Genomic DNA, 21,060 nt, shown 5'->3' with positions numbered 1-21,060 from the left:
GCTCCACTTTTGGTGGCCTACAGTCTCTGGCAAGATGTTCCGGCTTGTGGCAGTTGTAGCATAACGGTCCATCCTCCTTGCAAGCAGCGGAAAAATGCCCAAACTCTGCACACCTGAAGCACTGAACACCACGGTTCTGGGCTTGGCTCCCTTGTCCTCCTAGGGCTGTAGTCATGGGTCTATACCCTCCCTTAGACTTCTCATCTTCTTGTTGACGATGGTAAGGCTCCCTCTGTTGTCGTTTCCCCTTGTCTCGTCCTCCTTGGCCTTGGCTTCCGAATCTCATCGATACAGCTTATCCTTCCTCTTGTTCTTTATTGCTTCTATTTCCCTGCACTTCTCCACCAGCAGTTGGAATGCACGTATCCCCAAAGGTTGTACCGACTCTTTCATCTCATGTTGGAGCCCATTCGTAAACTTAGCGCATAGATACGCCTCATCCACACGGCTGGTAAGGAAACGGTGCTTCGCCAAGGATTCCAGCTTAGCGGCATACTCTGCCACCACCATATTCCCCTGAAACAACTTCAAGAATTGTGCTTCCTTTTCTTCCCTTGCGTTAATCAGAAAGTACTTGTCCAGAAAGACAATGCAGAAAGCATCCCACGTCACAGGCACACGGTTGGATTCCATCATCATGCGTGTTCCTCTCCACCAATATTCAGCTTCTCCCATCAGCAGATAAGTTGCACAATCTACTCTTGTCTCAGCTAGGGTCCTCAACACCGTGAAGATCTCCTCGATCTCTTGAATCCACAAGTCGGCCTTCTCCTAGTCGGCTCCTCCAAAGAACTTAGGCGGGTTAAGACGCCCGAAGTCAATGAGTTTCCTAATCTGAGCTTGAGCCTCGTCTCGTTGTTGCCGGTGCGCCAAACGCTTTTCCTCGGCGGCATTCCATTGAGCAGTTGCAGTAACCCATGCAGCAGCATTAGCAGCTTGTAGCGCCACCACATTCGTCAAGTTCGCCATGGCCTCCGCCATACGGCTCATGTCCACCATAGTTCGTCGCTTTGGGTCCTGTTTTTGAGGCATCATCTTCCCTTCGCAAAGCAACAAGTTTTTCCCAAGATAAGAAGCATAACCAGCGCGTCAGCCCAACTAAGAAGTCACACATAAGTCAAACAATGGGTATGGCTCACGCAAACCCATCCACAACATACAACACAGAGATCACACAACCTAGCACAGCATACCTATTCCCCAGAAGCCTTCGTATCCCTAAACCAATGCTCTGATACCACAATGTAACGCCCCGATTTCCAAGGGTTACTTAGTGATTCAAAAGTAATTTAATCATGCTAATGAACTTTCGAAAACATAAAAATGCAGGTATATTTTTTTTTTTTGAAACGTAATACTTTGTAATACTTTCCAAAACATTCTCTAACCAATGCATACATAATACCCATCATAATAAATACCCTTACATCAACGAATATAATCACAAAATAAACTCCAAAAGGAATATAAACTAAAAGCCTCCTATGCCCATCGAGCTCCCCGCAATCTCCAGACGGCTAATCTCTGAATCGGTAGCTCGTCGTCACATCATTTCCTTGCAGCCTCTCCTCGCATGAGTCCATCAGTCTCTTGCTCATCCTTTAGAGCGGGGTCGTCGAACATTTATAACAGAGAAAAGGTGCAAGGGTCAACTTCTTATGCCACAAGGCCATAATTAGGACGTGCACACATACGAGCAAGTAAGAGCATGCATATTCACATATATAATCACCTATCAAGAATCTTCCCAAACAGCATACTAATACATCCCTAAGGAATTCTAGATGTAGCATAAGATAAGGAAAACACTTCAACAAGCAAGGTACAAGGCCCACAACCACACGTTGCACCTTATAGGGAATTCAATCGTCTAACACAAGCCACAAGACAACAGCCAATGTTCTTACGTCAACGACGTTCAAGGGAACCTATGTGTCTCTATATTGTTAGCGTATGCTATATGCTCAATGCTCAATGCACACCTTGATCCGGATAAACGCCAACTCCATACCAGGCAGGCGGGACAAAGACCCATCCAGCAGTCAATTGCCACTTATTCTAATGATCCATCCAGCAATCATTAGTAACCAACTCACGGTACCCATTCCAGCAGTACCCTTAGACTATGCAATGATATGCTTCATGATTAGTCATACAACGTAGTTATAGTCTTTTGTTGTTCAATGACGACTTCACCACACCTCAACATGAGTGGTCGGGATCACCAACTCATAGGCGTCAGCAGCTATCCGTCACCACGGTAGCCCCACCATCATATGTTCCACTTTCGATCTCATTCGATCAACATCACCCATACAACGCATACCATTCGATAGATATCAGGGCATACTATATCATGCATCATGGGAACATAATTCAAGACTTACGTTCATCATAAACATCCTAAAAGTTCATCATGTCATATTCAACAAGTAGTCATGTACTCAACAAGTAAGCATGTTCTCAACAAGTAATCATGTTCTCAACATCAAGGCACTTAAGCATGTTATCATTCATCATGTTCATAAGAAATTTCTCATGTTAATCAAGCATTCTTAACTCATAAACTTCATGTATATCACGCATTTAATTCGGGGCAACAAAACAGCAGAAAATGGTAGAATTAAAATTGAAAACTGTATTAAACTAGCAATATAAAAATTGTGAAACTTTCAAATATTTAAGAACTTTAAGTTAGCTTTCAAATAAAATTGGTTTCACCCGATTTGGACTCATATCCAATGAGTTATGCCCAAAACAATACGAACTTTCCAGCTTACTCGGCAGCAGAAATAGGGGTGGAATAAAATTCAAAACTGTATTGAAATAGTAATCCAAGAATTATGAAACTTTTATAGATTGAAGCTTGGTGGTGTTTAGAGATGATGAAGATTTATGTTTTTGGTAAGAAATATGAAGATAAGATGAAGATGATGTTCACTCTCTTTCACTTGTCTCCTTTGGTTCAGAAATCTGATGGGAAGCTTCTATGATAAGAATATGGACAACTCCCAAGGTCAAAGGATGGCTTGTACTTGTGGTTTTGGTCCGTTTTCCCATGCACACTACTTTGACAAAGTCATCATGCTACTAGTCTTTTTATCTTGGTTCATGAACCCTATCTTGTTAGCCTTTCCCTCCAACACTCCAAATCTGAACATGCAACCTCACAATCAGATATTTTCTAGCCAATTTCATGATTGGCTTGTTTACGAGTCGAACTCGACTCGTTTTCGAGCCGAAAACACTACCAGGCGAGTTTCTCGACCCTATATCGATATTACAGTCAAAATTCTCGAAATTACGCGTGGATCATCGTAATGATAAGGAAAATATTTATTTCACACTCGAATAATAATTCGATGACAAAAGGTGCTCTAGGCGAAACGCGTCGGTTCGACCGTTTTCCGTAGTGCAGCCGAATCCTCCGATGAACGAAGAATGAAACACTTGGAAAACAACTTCGATATTAATGATTAAAATATTACTTTCATTAGATAAAATTCATCATACATGGTCACACCCATAAAGATCACATTAACCGAGCATTAAAGCACTAAACCGAGAAATTGACCGAGTTTATTTCTCTTAAACTTTCACGGGTCTTACAGACCATATCCCTCGGGTGTCGCTTACAACCTAGACATAGCCGGATCAGTCCTAACCCTGTGGGTCGACTTTTTCCTCCGCTGTGCCCGACATCAACAGGTCGATCCTAACCGTGCGGTCGATCATATCCCCCGTTGAATGCCCGAGGTACCCGAAGGCACCTTTCACGAATAAATGCATGAGTGCAATATGGTTAGTCAAACAACGACTGTCCTCACCAGGATACACGTGACTAGCTAGAGTATATTGTCTCTATTGTACCCGAAGGCATACTGTACCCGAAGGTATATTGTACCGGAAGGTATACTGTGGTCATTGACCAAAAACTTGCTTAATCAGCAAAAGTGTTAGAGTTTATTGGCTCTACTGTACCCTAAGGTAAATGTCGATTCTGCGACAAAAGACAGATAAATATAAAAAGAGTGCAATCACCCTTGATGACTTCTTGAGGCATCTGACTCATCAAATTTCGATGGTCAAAAACTGCTCAGTGAGCGTAAGAGTGCCCATGTACTCAGAAACATATAGTCCCCTGGCTTGTCTTTTAGATAGCCAAACAAATAAATTGTTCATCGAGCGAAGAGTACTTATGTACCTGGAAACCTATAGTTCCCCGACTTATCCCTCTAGATAGTCGAACCATAAAACTGTTCGTCAAGTAAAAGAGTATAAACATACTCAGAAACTTATGAGTTTCCCAAAAACTTGGATTCGGCGACACTTCTCATTTTCTAAAACTAATATCCAAGCCCTAAGTTTTTATCTGAGATTGTTATCATTACTTAAAGAGTTCAGATGTTGTTTAGTAAATTATGAATTTTCCTTGAAAATTAGATCCCATCATCCCAAGTGACTCCTAGAGAAGGTCTCGATCCACTAAAATAATAAGGGGCCGATCCTCGGTTCGTCCCATCAAACTTTCCAAAATCTCATCATGAGTACGGCATAACTACCTGTTTTCCCACACTCTAACGTACAACATATATATGTATAATTGCACAACCAAGTTAGCAAAATTCAATCATGAACACAAATACATCAAGCTCTATCGAGCGATGAAACATTAATGCAGTGCTGTAAAACATTAACTTGTCATATCCACTAGAAAGCAGTAAGACAGAAACCAGTAAACGACCAAAGCCTCTCAGAAAACGGAGACACACGTCTCATATAAGTTCACTCGACCAAAGCCTTCGGAAAACATTTTCAATCCTGACAGTTCATATGCATAAACAATAAATCAAGTCGAATTTATCGACGCCTACAAAGCATTAGCTAGCAAGTAAGTTGCCCTCACCTCTAATTCCTCCAGAATCTCAGTGTAAGTCACACTCGCAAGCTTGCTCAGTCAAGTCCAAGGTTCCCACAACTGAACCTTAGTGTAAGCAAAGCAAAAATCAATCAAAATAAGTCGGTACAATCGAAACAATACTAACTAATGTTAGACAAACCTCAAGAAGCTTCAGAGTACAACATTTAGGCACGAATGGAAGGGTTTTCCCCGAATGGATGAGTTTTGACTCGATTCAAGTTTTGTACAAAAACACTTTATTCGCTAAAACGTGCATAATTCGAGCTATAGAACTCGGAATGACGCGAAACCAAAGCCAAAATTTCAACAACGGAGAGAGCTACGCTATAACTTAGGTCATACAGACCCAAAAATTATTTTTGGACACGGTACCATACCAAATAAGTTTCGGCCACTATCAAAATAGGGTTTCCTGAACTTTTTCTTCGATCTAATTTAATTCCTAGGTATTCTTAGGCGATATCTAGGTCAGGGAAACTCTCAGAAAAATTATCGGGTCGAAAACTAACACAGGGGTATTTTGGTCAGTGTTTTTAGCCCGAAAACTCAAAGTCGAAATTTTGAAAAATAAATTTGATGAGCGTGTTCCTAATGACATTTATAACAACTAATCCTACTTACACTAAGCTCAGTCGAGAGTTTTTTATCCAAAGAACGAAGCTTTGGTCAGAAAATGGGTATTTTCACAGAATTGAAGCTCCGCGACGATTCGACGAGATTCAGCAGAAAATAACCGGATATTCATGCTCTTGGGCATGTAGGCAATAAGTTTAGACACTGAAATCAAGTTATTTGGACAGTTTTACAAAAAGCTCGAAACTTTGAGCACAGAAAGACATAGAGAAAAGCGACAGAATTTACGATCAGAGGTAAGGAAAAGCATCAGTACCTCGAGGCCTACGCGTAGCAACGAACAGAGCGACGATCAGACAAGAATCGGCGAAAATCACTTCCCCACTTTCTCCTCTCAAGCTCGCGGCCTCTTGGTGATGGTGGTGATGAATTTTTTTTCATTTCTCACCTATTTATAGGTGAGGGAAAATGCGGAAAAATAAAAATTTCGTGATTTTGATTTTTCCTGCGCGTTCCTCTTTTAATTCTAAGATAGATTTTGGCGACAGAATTCCAGAACTCGAAACAGGTTTCTAGGAATTTAAGCAAATAATCCAAAGTCGGTGTAAATCGATTTTACCCGAAAAACTACTTTTTGTAGTTGATGTCGGATGAGAAAACTTCTTTCTGAAGAAAGATTATAAACATCGAAATGAATGGGTTTACGCATGTGGAATCTTCGTTTGAAGCTCCGAATAGAAAAAATCTCCATCGACAGTTTATTTTAACGTTCTTGCGCTATCAGAGATTCAGTTTCGGCAAACTTCCGAGAATTAGATTCGGACGTTCGTACATTCCAGGGTTTCGTATCGAAACTCTTGTCATGGAAAGGATTAAGAGAAGTTCTAACATTCCTCTGATGATTTTTGGAATTAGTTCCTATAGTGCCTTAAGAGTAAATTAATCGTTTACTAACGCTCTTGCCCTAGGCGTAAGCGAATAAGATTTGCGTTATAACTTATATCGATTTTAATACTATTCTTAGTCTTTTCCTGAACTTTCTCCTTCATAAATTTATTCTATTCGGTAAACACTTGTTCAGATTTCCCTTCACGATACATCGAACCTAATCGTGAATAGGAATTTCATTAATTTATTCTAAGCTTAAAAACTTGGGTCTCACATTTCTACCCTCCAAAACGAAAGTTTCGACCTCGAAACTTAAAGTTCAGTAAAAAGATCCGGATATTATTCCTTGATCTTTTCCTATATCTCCCATATAGCACCGTCCATGTCTTTGTTCCAAATAACTTTCACTAAAGCACTCTACTTTCCCCTCGATTGTTTCACTCTTCTAGCCCCAATGCTGACCGATGGCGTCTCAAAAGACATATCATCTTCCAGCTCTATGTTGTCCGGCTCGACCACTTGCGTCGGGTCTACGTTTGAAATAATACAAGTTGGCACTCCGTGCAGTCGCTCAATCTTAACCACTTGCTTCTTACATTCGGTCGTCCGAAATTCTTCTTAAACTCATTACATCTCTGCCATTTCAAAGTGAATGTTCAACCTGTCCTCCTTATCTGCACTCATGACCCAAAACTCAACTCGATCGCTCGATAACTCCTAGACGAACTATTCACTTGGAATCTACTAGTCCATTAACGTCACTTCCAACTTCGTAACTATCCTCATTCGTACCATGAAATCAATCTTCTACTTAGGAACCATTCAAATTAAAACTCGATTTGAGCCTTAATACCTTGTGCATCACTAGACTCGTTCCCTTTAACATCAATTCATAAATAACTGATAAGCTAATCATCATCTTAATATCTAACAATCCATTATTGTCATTTCCTTCCTTAAAACTTTCCTCACTCAAACCAATTTACACTTACTGAAATCCTTAACACTTCACACAAATAAGGACTCATCCCCTAGAAGATCAAATCATAACTATACCTCAAGGGACTTAACTAGTCATTTTATCATCCGATCCTCCAACCTTCCTAGATTTAACTGTTATCGTAACCGCTAACACCACTAAATCTCTTATGCGTACATGAATCTCAGCTCACTAGGTCAACCTTAGCCCTAGGATTCTCATTCAACTTAGTAAAATTCACTTGTTAACCCTAGTATGCATCATCAAAATCCATAACAAAGTTCCATTCACTGTTAGACTCTAAGAAACTTGTCCAAATATGATACCTCAAGTATTCATCTTGATACTAACACTTTCCTTTCTGTAACTTGATCACCATCTCGTCAATCAACTTCTTAATCTCTCAATCAAATTCTGACAAACTTCGAGTCCTACGCACTTTAGACAAGAATTCATAGACTTAAAACCTAAACCTTCACCAAGTTTGGACCTCTAATGTCCTTTAATTCTTCAACTTTCTTAAATGCATATCCATTTCTTAAAACTATCACTCCTGCGCAAGAAAACTAATACTTAACGCGAACTTTTCTCCCAAACTCGACTAATCCTCGATCCAATCAAGTTAATCTTACCAATCCTTCTATCAAAGTCCATAGCCAGCTGTGATTCCAAATATCACCCCCTCAGTATTAAGTTGATCGGGTCTAATACATCGAAGGTGGGAATTTAGAAAAACCCACTAGAACAGTCAATGAGTTCCTATGATCTAGTAGTCACAATTATCCCGACATCCAATCCTTAACGGTCTCGCTACGGAACTATGCACCCTCAACATAACACGTATACATGATGGAAATTAGAAACGCAGGTGAAAATTGGGGCATGTAGGTTTTGCGCTTTAGATGCTCATAAGCGGTTCGACTGGTGATGGAAATTAGAAACGCAGGTGGGGCGACGGCTAAAATTTGAATTTCCAGTGGGTTGACATGGGAAAAAAAAAACAGCGATCTGTTATAAATTTATGGGCCACCGCCTAAGAAACAAAGACTTGTATATTGTTCAAAGACAAGCCATTTATTCTGCAAAATTTGAGCACTTTTTTTTCAATTTCGTTGAAGGACATGGAATTGAACAGAGTTGTATCCATTTGGTTTATTTTCATTTAGTTTATTTTTTTTAATTCCTGGGAGCTCTAAGAAAAAACCAAATTGATAGTGTAAGACCCAGATTTCGGAACTAGATTAAATAATTATTTTCCCGACTCACGCGTAGGATCGGTGTAAGCGTGACAGGAGTTTGCTGTTTGGGAAAGTTAAATGAAGAAGTAAGTTCAGGATTTGCTTGAGGATAGTACCATAGTCGTTTTAGAAGTTAGTGCGAGTCGTCTGCACACCCGCCTTATGGCGAGAGTGTCTAGAATAGGCTAATTCCGCTCTTAAAGCACTCTTTAAGCGAAATTCAAAATCCTTGGAAAAATAAGAAGTTCTCTTTATTTTTCCCTCGACCAGCGTTTCATTTGGGAACTCTGGACTGTACGCACGATAGGTTTCACTTCTCGGAAGTCTGACGACGCTAAATTCTATTCTCTAAAAACTCCAAATTCAGACGCTGAATGATGACTTTTTCTATTCGGAGCTTCTAACGAAGTTTCCATCCGCGTTGCCAGTTTTCTTTAGACGTTTCCAATCTTTCTTCAAAACGAAGTTTTGTCATCCGACTTTCACAGCAAAAAGTAGTTTTTCGGGGCATTTTAGCTCACACCGCTTTTGGATCGTTTTCTTCAAATTCAAGAGACTTATTTTGAGTTCTGGAATTCTGTCGCCAGAATCTCGCTTAGAATTCACCTATGAACGTGCTGCAAAAATCGGAATCGCGAAATATTCATTTTCCCGCGATTTCACTCTCCTATAAATAGAAAAAAAAAAATATCTCCCATTCTCCACATTGAGGCCGCGAGCAAGGAGGAAGAGAGGGAGAGGATGAAAACTCACATGAGTTCGGATTGAAAACTCACATGAGTTCGAAATTTGGATGAGCAACCACCTTAACAAATTAACCTTATCTTCAAAATTTAATCTACTAACAACATATCTTCAATTTTTAACAAATCACAACATGTTCAAATACTAAAACAAAATAACAACGTATCTACAAATTAAAAATCAGAATATCACCAATAAGATTAAGGCATATCCCCTTAATTAAACAACAGCCAATGGACTGGGCGAGACCCCTGGGGCCCTCGCCCAGGGATGCTTGCCTAACGACGACGCGCGAGCCAGGGAATTGGGCCTCCCCCGAGAGGCCCAACCGGCCAACTAAGGATAGTTAGGGTCGCCAGGCCCAACCCCTAGCCTATAAATAGGGGGCAGTTACCAATTGTAGGAGACTCTTAGCTCATTTGATAAATAACAAACTTGAAATTTAGTTACACACTCTCTCTCTATGCGGTTACACGCTCTTTCTCTCTCTAGATTCTCTCATTGCAATCCTTTCACTCTAGGTACTATACCTTCTTTCTATGTTCTTGGCTGAAACATTTGGCGCCGTCTGTGGGGACTGGTAGATTTTGATTCCCAGACTACGTGGATCACTGTTTTGGTTGAGAGAAGTTCGGAATTCTGTGCAATTTCCTTTGATTTTTGTGTTTTTTGGTTGAATTTCTGGTTCGCGGTTGAAATCTGATGGAGACTCGCCGTCGTAGACGCAATGAAATGCTGGAGCAGAGGCGCGGTTCACCACCGCATCGTGTGAGGGGAAGGTCGCGCCGTAAGGAGGTTCGTCACGAGCAACCTAAGCAACCGACTCCGCCTCCGCCTCCGCCTCCACCGCCTCCTCCTCCTCCTTCTCCGACGCCTCCATTACCTTCTCCATCGTCCTCACCGTCACAGCAAGGATCTCCAGCTCGCTCGCCGGAGGTCTCAGGAGTTGGATCGTCGTTGCCTCAAGCTCCGATCACTCGCAGAGATTGGAGACGCTTGATCCGCAACGTGGACAACATACGGCAGCGGATTGCTTACTTGCAGGAGCATTTAGATTACTATCGCCTTGAGCAACAAGGCGAAGAAGAACGGGAAGCGGAGGCTGTAGCGGAGTTTAAGCCATTCTCGGCGGCGGTAAGGGAGGTAGCCATACCTGACAACATGAAGAATCTTGTTTTGGAAACGTATAGTGGAAAGACTGATCCGAAGGATCATCTGCTTTATTTCAACACAAAAGTGGTGATAAGTGCAGCATCTGATGCGGTGAAGTGCAGGATGTTCCCGTCAACATTCAAAGACACGGCAATGACTTGGTTCACGACTTTGCCTCGTGGATCCATTACGAACTTTCGCGATTTCTCGTCGAAGTTCCTTGTTCAGTTTTCCGCAAGCAAGATCAAGCAGGTTACGATTGACGATTTGTACAACGTTCGCCAGTCAAAAGGTGAAACTCTGAAGTAGTACGTGAGGCGGTACGGTGCGGCATCTGTTAAGATTGAGGAGTCGGAACCACAAGCCTGTGCGCGCGCATTCAAAAATGGCCTACAGCCAGGAAATCTAAACAGCAAGTTATCTCGGAGGCGCGCAAAGGCAGAGAAAGAAGGCAGCCAAAATGACATATCGTCGGCAAACAGGCAAGGTCGGGAGAAGGGAGAAAGCAGCAAGCCAAGGGATGAGAAAATAAAGCCACCAGAGAAGCTTGCGAAGGAACAACTCTATCCAAAGAAGGTAAGTTTTGAAAGTCGGCGCTCGTGGCATCAGGCCGACTCTCGCCGGCGAGAGGGGACAGGCAATAGTCTGAGCGCACATTTGACCGAACTACTCCAGGAAGTAAGGGAAACGCATTAAGTCGAAGAAGGCGAGAGGGAAGTTAACCCGCCGCGGGTGGTAGTACACAAAACCAAGTGGTGCGAGTATCATCGCTCGGCTGGCCACGACACCGAAGACTGCTTTACGTTGAAAAATGATATTGAGAGGCTGATCAGGGCGGGGCGCTCACAATTGAATGATCGCGGCGATCGCTGGCAAGGCGATCGCAAACAGGAGAATCGCTACAAGGGAAACCGACAGCAGGATGGTCGCAGGCGGGATGGTCGTCGTCAGACACCAACGGTGGAGAAGAAGGAGACACTGGCGACAAGGAAGAAAGGGGCTGAAGAAACCTTCAACAGGGATCTCGAACTGCAGGTTGGGACGATCAATACAATTGCAGGGGGCTTCGGCGGAGGCGGAGACACGCCAGCAGCGAGACGCAGCTATGTGAAGGTCGTGAGTTCAGTTCAAGAGTTTCCAACTCCATTTGATTTTCAGCAATCGAACATAGTGATATCGTCGACAGACTTTGAAGGGATTAAGACACATAAGGACGATCCCGTGGTAGTAATGGTGAGGATCAATAGTTCCAATGTGCGAAAAGTGCTCTTAGATCAGGGTAGCTCTGCGGATATCATCTATGGCGACACATTTGGCTAGTTGGGGTTAGCAGATAAAGACCTGATGCCATACTCCGGGACTTTAGTAGGCTTTTCGGGGGAACAGGTCTGGGTGCGCGGCTACTTGGATTTGGACACCGTTTTTGGTGTTGATGAGAACGCAAAGCTCTTGCGCATAAGGTAATTGGTTTTGCAGGTAGTGGCATCGTACAATGTCATCATTGGTCGGAACACGCTGAATCGCCTCTGCACAGTGATATCAACAGCTCACCTAGCGGTGAAGTACCCACTGATCTGCGGTAAGGTAGGAAAGATCGTGGTAGATCAACGACGGGCGAGGGAATGCTACAACAACTGCCTTAGTTTGAATGGGAAGAAGGGAGCTAGCGATGGGCACAGATGTCACGAGATTGAGATCTTGGAAGGTGATCGAGGTCAGCACGGCATACTGGGCCAGGGTCAAAGCGGCACGAGAAGACAGGGATGGCAGACTAGGAAAGGCCAGATGGTAGGACAGTAAGAGATGGGCAATTTACTGATGCTCATGCGGAGGAGCGCTGGGCAAATGTAATTGCGGACTTGGAAATGTACAAATTCAGTCGGGGAGTACTAGCGATTGAGCCCAGGCTTACAGTTGGTCAGGAAAGGCGTTAGGAGAAGTTGTTGGAGGACAATTTTGACCTCTTTAATTGGAGCCAAAAGGATGCAGCATTCTAAGGATTACCCAGGTTCAGGAAGCCAACTCTTTTGGGCATGTGACAAGAGGGAAGTGGAGAAAAGGAGGCAGTGATACAAGGTGCGGTTCAGCTAAATCCACAGCAAGGAGGCGGCGAGCAAAGTGAATCGGGAAAAGTTGAGTAACCCCGGGGCGAGCAGAAGAAGGTAGGGAAGCGGATCCAAGCGCGTCACCGCAGGAGCAAATGAAAAGGGAAGGCGGAGTGTTGGAAACCAGTAGGGACTGCGATTTTTAAGCCTTCAAGGGCGGCTCGGCGCGTCAAGCAAGGAAACAAGTTAGGCAAGAGTCCTTTCTACCGTAGGGCGGCCAGGCGGGAAGACCGGCCTCACAGAGGTAAATAGTGGGAGACGAGCACATCGGGTTTGAAAGATGAGGTGCTTGGCACGGTAATCTAGTCGGAAGGGATCACTACTGGGAAGGCGGAGCGGATACGGAACAGGAGCAATGGCATGACGGGAAGGAATGAAGTAAAGGACAAAAATAAATATGTACTCTTTTTCTCCATTGCGGGAGTTTTTTAATGAGGCATCCCTCAATAAATGTAAAAATCTCTTTTACGATCAAATACAAAAGGATATTCTCAGCATTACTCCTAACTCACAACTGAATTATGACGGTCGCCCGGGGGGAAAAATGCCCTGAAGGTGGCGATCCCAACACGACCTTGATGTCTGGGGATCGCTCCGGAAAAGTCCGGCATGACCGCTGCTACTCGTTGGCGACGTGTGCGGATAAGCTTCTTATCCCAAAAGCCTCCCCGAAATATGGGCGAGCATTCCTAACTAGGCTAAGCCTCGGGCAACCCACATGGTCATTGGGACGCCAGCCACCGTAAGTCCTCGCCAAGAAAAAACTGGCAAGGCCACACCTGATCTTACGGGAAAAGCGTGTGAACAAAGCCTCAGTTCCACACTGAGCAAAAGTCCTAGTTAAAACCTGGCACACACTCAAAGTCGTCAAACGTAATTCAAACTTAAATCGTAAAACAAACGCAAAAGCAAAATGTGGCAAAGCGATAAGCAGAAGAGGACAGAAAAAGATGCAACAAATGTTTATTAACAACTAGCCTCACCGGGAGAACATAATTACAAAAGTGGTAAGGGAAAGTAAATACAAGTAGTCAGCCTGAATTAATATCTTCTTTTTCTTTTTCATTGTTAGCAGCCAGGAAGTACTCCGCGTCAAAGCATGGGCGGTCATTCGGGCCGACCAAAACGTCGGGGGTGACTTTTTTGAAGGCCCCCATCTCGCTATGGTCCAGCTGTTTGTATAGGTGCGAGATTTGGGCCTTCGCAAGAAAGAAGTCACGACCACGCTCTTCCACAGCCTTTGCAGCCGCTTCGATTTTCAGCTTCATTTCGAGGGTTTTGGCATCAGAGGATGCTCGGGTCTCGGCCTCTGCAATGGCTTTGTTCTTAGCCTCTATTTGGGCTCTTGTTGTGGCGAGGGCCTCGCTCGCCGACACCAGTTCGTCGCGCAAGCTCCCTATATTTGGCGGCACAAGCTTCCCTGCCCGCAGCAATCGCTTGGGCCCGAGCATCCAACTCTTTTTGCACGCCGTCAAGCTCATCCTCCAACACCTCGACCCTCCCCTCATAGACGGACAAGTCAGATTCGCGTTCATGCATTTCAATGCCCAATTTGTTCAGTCTGGTCTTCTTGTCCACCACCTGGGCTAACAACCTGTTGCGTTCGCCATACGCTTGGAGCATGGCAGTACGATACCCCTCCGCTTGCCGACGAAGCTCTTCGACCTCAGCAACGTTGGTCACATCCTTGGAGAGCTTAGCGAACAAGCAGTCGGTGCGAAGGAGGTTGACAACAGCTTCCTAGGCCACGGTGTCAAGATCAGGGTCCTCGACCTCCTTCAAATTCCCAAAGAAAGGATCGGTCAACATAAAGTCGACGGGGGTAAGGCCCTAGACTTATCTTAGTGCCATTTTTGCAAAACTTTGAATAAAATGAATTTTTAAGTTAAGTTTGAAGGTTGACAGATTCTTCCCGTCAACTTGTATGAATTTTTAGAGGGTCTTAACGACCTCATTTAGGAAAACTTTCTTCATGAGCGTTGTAGCCCTTTAAGTTAAGAAAATTCTCCAAGTAGTTTTGCGTTAATCCGATGTCTATAGCTCCAGATATTCATGATTTAATGGACAAAGGTCCAACTGTCCATACCTTGCGAACTCTAATTTAAAACTTTGGGTTAAAGCCTTGTTTAATGTGTTAATTGGGATGATTAGTGGGCTCAGGAGATCATAATCATAAGATTAAGAGGAAGCTTAGTGGGCCAAGTGTGTTTGGATTGCAAAAGAGGGAGCTATGGTTATGCAAACCCTAGCCACACTAACAAAAGGGGGGAAATCCTATTTCTTTTTTTTTCCCTACTGTGCAAAACAGAAAACAAAACACGTGAAACACCAAACACTACAGAGAGCCATCATCACCATCTCCTCACCATCACCGGCTGCCACCCCAGCACCCACCCAACCACCGCCGGCCGCCGCCAGCAAGAGAGGACGAGGGAGCGACTGCGAGAGAGAGTTCGACGCGAGCGAGAGAGGGAAAGGAAGAGGAACGCGTGGAGAGAACATTGGACAGCAAGGGGAGTCGACTTTTTGAACCTTACTTCCTCTATATTCAGATCACCCTCAAGGTAAGGGCTGGTCTAGGATGGGTAGCTTCATTAGGAAATTGTTTGCCATGACTTGATATGAAAGGTTTGTGTTGGAGGGTTTTGCATGAGGGTTGGATATTGGGATTAACTTGCTGGATTCTTCTTATGATCATGTTCTTACTGGATTTGCCATGAGCCATGTGTTATTCCATATGCTATTCGTGCTTTAGTTCTTGATGCTTTAATTTGTGAAGATCCCATGCAATACTTGCTAAGTTTGACATGAAACTTAATTGTCCAACATGATGTTTGAGATGTGTTAGGTTCTGAAATCTTTTCTATGGATGATTTCACATGATTATAAAATGTTTTAGTTGCTGGAAAATGGCTTTGAAACCTTGTACTTGCATCTCCAAAATTTTAACTTAGGGCAGAAGTGACTCTGCCAGTTTTCTGCACTGGACAGCGCACTTCACGGCCCGATATCACCTATTTACGGTCTTCAGATGAAAAAGTGTTAAACTAGACAGTTGTGGGATTTTGAATTAGCTTTCCAGACATGTCTATTACGAAAGTTTTGGTTGAGAAACGAGCTCTATAGGTCGATTTTAGTGAGCGTTGTTCCTGCTGTCTTTTTAAAAAAAAAAAAAAAATAGCCGAGACACATGGTGCTGTGATTAATTTCACCTTCCAAGGGTTTTGGTGAAATTATTTCTTCCGATTTATGCACAAGATCACATGGTGCTATGATTAATGGAATTGCTATGACATATGTGTTGAGATGCATGAGATTTATATTCATGATACTTCTTAAGTAAATTATTGTGTTTATTAATTAATTGAATAAGGGGTCGCTCACCTAGCCGTAATTCCCTTTATTCATTGTGAATGTGATATTGTGCTAACATAGTTGAGACAAGATGTAATAAGACTCTAGGATAACCATAGAGCCAAACTTTAAAGAGAATGAGACATAACTCGCATGCAAGTGTAATTTTTAATGATGAGATTTGAGATGGGCATAGGTCTAGAGTGGACTATGGGCCATGAGAACGATGGTACCTTGCACGCGAGGGAGATTTTCTTGAGAACTGTGCCTCTGCGGACGCACGTGATGTGTTTTGTGGATACTGTGGATCCACGTGATTGAGGTCTTGGACGGTGAGTCCCCCTCTGAGAATTGTGCCTCTGCGGACGCACGTGATTGGCCAAGGAGTTTTGGTGGGTTGTGTGAAGCGAGGAATCCGTTAGCATTGACTAATTAACTTGAAACTTTCCATAAGAGATATGTTATATATATAAATATATTGTTCCTTACTGTGATTTGTTATTGTTTTTCTGTTTGACCTGACCCCTTTCTTGTTTGCTATGTGTTTATTTGGGGGGGGGGAGGGGGCGTAGATGACGAGAACGACGACGATGGCACATGTCCATCGGTGGACCATGAAACTTGAGGACCAGTACGATGACGAAGCCTGGGGGACCGACACCTCTGGGATTCGGAAGATCTATGTCGGAGATGTGTGCATCATTGGGGAGGACGAGGACGGTAGCATAGTGGAGAGTCAGATGATTCGGGGAGGGATCTATGACATGCCATACCCGCCAGCGAGGTTCCTTCAACCCAAGGATGAAGAATCACGAGTGTCACCGGTTAAGCACGAGGATAGTGAAGAGTCCGTCGCTTCAGTGAACGCGGATGCTGGAACGAAGCGACGTCCTTATGGTGGTGGTGCCCGTTGGATATTCAACACGAAGGTTGGTCCAAGGCCGAGGAAGAAAGCACGGGGTGGCGAGGTCGAGGTTCCGAAGAAGGACTCTGCGGGGCAAGAGGGGCAGTGAGTGCATGGGGGTCCCAGTGAGAGCGCATATCTGTCCTTGGAACTTCATTTATTTATTTATTTTCTTATTTTGCTAAACTTGAGGAGGCAATTGACTATTTTATGTAACCGGATTACTTTCACAGTGGGTTTTTCCGCACATGGGTGTGGCCACGACATTATTTTCTACGGTTGTTTTATGATGATGTTATTTAATGTTCGACGTTGATTATGACGTTATTTCAAGTTATCATTATTATTCCGCTGTTTATATTTATTGTTCTTTCGTCGGAGTTAGGATAAAGAAGTTTTCTGGAGACGTGATAATAAAGAGTTTTCTAAAAAGGAAAAATGAACCCTTATCAGTAAGTAAAGAAGAGTAAATGAATCGGCGAAAATTATTTGCGAAATTTTGGTAATTACTTGACGCTTGAGAAATCGGGGCGTTACATTCAGGGTCGGGAAAAGAGCGGCGAGGAGAGGACAGGGGAGACGGTGCGGTGGCAGGAGCCTGACCCTCATCATGGAAGCTCGGTAAACGGACAGGGGAGGCCCGAGGAGGGCTCACTCCAACTCGCTGGGTCAAAGGGAAAGATATGGGGGCTGGCTGGGGGGCGACAGTAGTGATGCGCTCAGGCGAAGGTTGGCGAGCGTTGGACTCCTCGGGAGCGGACGGTGGATCGGTAGCCTTGCCAGATCTGGGTTTTTTGTGTTTCTTGCTTTTCTTTTTCGGCAAAGGGGCGACGAGCCTGTCCTCTCCAGCTAATGTTGATCCGCTAATTCCTTTGGACTTTCGGAGTTTCTTCTTTGGGGGGGGGGGAGGGATAGCCTCGTCGGTGGCACTCGTCGCTAGCTCACAAGACCCGGGAAGGACGGCCTCGCCGATGGTGCTTGACACAATAAAAGTAGTGATCGAATAAGTTAACTCAAATCTTAGTTGTTGAATTTTATTTTGAACTTGTTTTTGCGGTTTTTATTGTGATTAAAGCGTAAAACCGATATTGTTTGATGATGTAAACTTATCGGTTTGGAAAAATGGAGATGGAGATCCCTTAAGGAGCCTATAAGTCTTTGGAATAAGGTTCAAAGAGACCCAGCCGCGGGATTGAAGGGACTTAGAGTCAACGTCATAAAAGTGAAAGAAATGAGCGGGTGACAGCTCGAGTTTGATCGCGCCACAGAGCACCTCAAAACATCTTATGATGGCCCAAGCGTTGAGATGCAGTTGACAAGGAGCGGCGTTGATCTCACTTAACACCCGGCAGAGGAAGGGTGAAAAGGGGAGTTTCACCCTAATCTCTGAAAATAGATACTCGTAAACATAAAAGAAGTGTGACTTCTTGATGTCCCCATCTGCACGGTTTACCCACGGGCGGTCATGATCTGTACAGCCGACAGCCCGGAGGACGTTTGCAAAATATTTCTCGTAACAAATTCCCCCAGTTTTGTCCTCTAAGATGGCAATGGGGTCGTAGGAGCCATAGTCCGAGGTTTGGTCAATTGCATCTTGAGGAGGAGAAATCTGAACGGAGCGTTGAAGGGATCTAAAGGTTTTGAGCCGGAAAGCCGTAATCTTCTCAAGGTCAAGGAGAGGGTTCCTTTCGAAGGGAGGGATCCCATCTGACTTTTCCGGCGTCGACTCACATTGAGAAGAAGAGGTTGGGGTGTGACAGTGGGTGTTATGTTGAAGTATTAGAACAGTGAGTTCGCGGACGACGTCCGAAGAATAAAGGTTTCACCGGAGATAAATGAAGAGCAAGTTTGTGAGAGGTTTGTGAAAGAAGCAAAGAATTGGAGAAGCATGAGTTTTATAGGTATGAAAGGGGAATGAGAAGGGACGTATGGAGGGCCGCAACGATGGATGGGGGAGCGCGCCACATAATTAGGAAAGAGAGTGGCAGGCGACGTACAATTATTGCGCGTGATTGACTCAAGCCTCGTGACACTATGACGTGAGGTGACGCTTCGAAAGTGACAGTTGAGATTTCAAAGATACGCTGACTTTTCCACTTCGATGACATGTCGACGCACTAGGCGACCAAACTCACCACGACCGCCCTTCAAGCGTGGCGACCAACACTCCCTGACCGCCGCTCGTGGACTTGTGAAATTTTATTGCTTTGAACGTCATGTTGGCGATTTAAATACTCTAGCACAATAGTATTTGTAGTTAGTCATTTTGGTCTTTAAAGACACACTTAGCCATCATGCTTCGTGCTCGGTGTCTTGGGGACTAGTGGACTAGGCGAGCCCCTAGGGGGCCTACGCCCAGGGGTTACCCGCCAAGTGGCGGTCGCCCGACCTACAGATTGGGCCTCCTCCCTCGAGGCCCAACCGGCCCAATAGGGGCAGTTATGCGCGCTAGGCCCAATTCCCCTACTATAAATAGGGAGCGTTTACCATTTGTAAGGGACTCTCATTTTATCAATACACACTTGATATTCAGTTATTTTCTCTCTCTAAGCAGTTACACTCTCTCTCTAGATTCTCTCCCTTAGTGCAATCTCTCTACCATTGGTACAACACTCTATCTCAGTGTTCATGGCAAGAACATCATGTATAAAAAAATCATAAGATCTATCGCGTTAAAAATTGAAAATAATTCTTCTTTAAATAATAAGAATAGTTGTTATAGAGATTAGAGAGGCACTGCTTGAAATCGAGCATATAATTACGATGTAGGCAAAGTGATTAATGCCTAGTAATTATTATTAAATATTCACCCTTTTTTTTTATTACATAGGAAAACTAAACAATAAACCATCAACTACTATATGGCTAAACGATCTCTCAATAAGAGGATCTCTACTTCAGGAGGAGCTCCAAGTATGCAAAGATCTAAGGTTGGGGAAGAGGCCCCCTTCCTAGCTAACCAATCAGCAGGCCAGTTACACTCTCTACTCATAGCACACAAAGTAACAGACCAATTCCTTTCCCCATCAATGCCAGGATTTCATCTAGAATTGGGAAAAAGAGTCTGCTCTCATTATCATCCAAGGCCTGCCCCAACTCTACACAGTCCACGTTGCATTGTAGCACCTTCCAGTCCTTGTCCCACGCAACCTAGAGTCCAATCTCCAGCGCCCGAGCTTCTGATAGAAGCACGTTTCCTCCTTTCTGATGACCGTGAAATCAAACGAGCCACCTTCCCTACGAATCTCGAACTAGGCCACCCGATCCCATGCAATTCCACTCCTTGCTAAAGCTCTCAACGACACACAGGTTCACGGTTCTGTCCCCTTGCGGGTTCCACCTTTTGTCCATCATAATATGATCATCTACACCTTGGTCCCCATCTGAAAACCTCACGATTTCGTCATCCTCATCACAAATTCGCCGCCACACCTCATGAACTGGCTACGGAGAAAGACCATATTATAGTCGATACTGTCATTTGTAAAAAACAATAAATAGTAGTGATTGTAAGAATAACTGTCACTAAACGCAATTTTTCCTCAAAAAGACTAAAATCAAACTCACTTACATACTCAAAGACTAATTTAACCATTAACATCAATAACATTATGAATTACAACTTCTCGTCAAAGAAATATAATTTACAACTTTCCCGTATAGCCTCTCACTTACCTTTACCTTATGGTCATTTATTTACTTTTCACCCTTTAAACTCCAAGTCTTTTGGTTAAAAAAAAAACTCCAAGTCTTTATTCTATTTACTCAGCTGTTTATTCATTTCTTACTTTTTTTTTTGAAACAGCAAAATAACTTTAATTAAATAATTAAATCTTGATAACAACTCTCTCAAGTGTAGTTAATAAAGCCCAAAACACCTGGACTATTGAATAATAGCCTTCACCCCCACAAGAAAACCCATACATAAACAATTGCCCAGTATAGCAATCAGAAACATAAGACCATTCACAATGGATGGTTGAATGGGGTGTTTGATGTTGTTGAAAGTTGTTTAATAGGTTTAATGGTTTGTTGAAATTGGTTGAAAGGGGAGAGAGTGTCAAATTGTTGAAAATATTCAACATGTTTAAATAGCCTGCGGTGTGCCACGTGGCGCGAGGCCAGTGGCCACCGCAGGCGCGTGTGCGTCACGCGCAGACACGCGCCTTGTCTGCAGGAGAGAGAAACGACTTTTTCTCCTC

Source organism: Lotus japonicus, chromosome 6 (assembly GCF_012489685.1).
Source record: "Lotus japonicus ecotype B-129 chromosome 6, LjGifu_v1.2".
NCBI lineage: Eukaryota > Viridiplantae > Streptophyta > Magnoliopsida > Fabales > Fabaceae > Lotus > Lotus japonicus.
The sequence above is the reverse complement of the archived record's forward strand: the minus strand, read 5'-3'. Positions refer to the sequence as shown.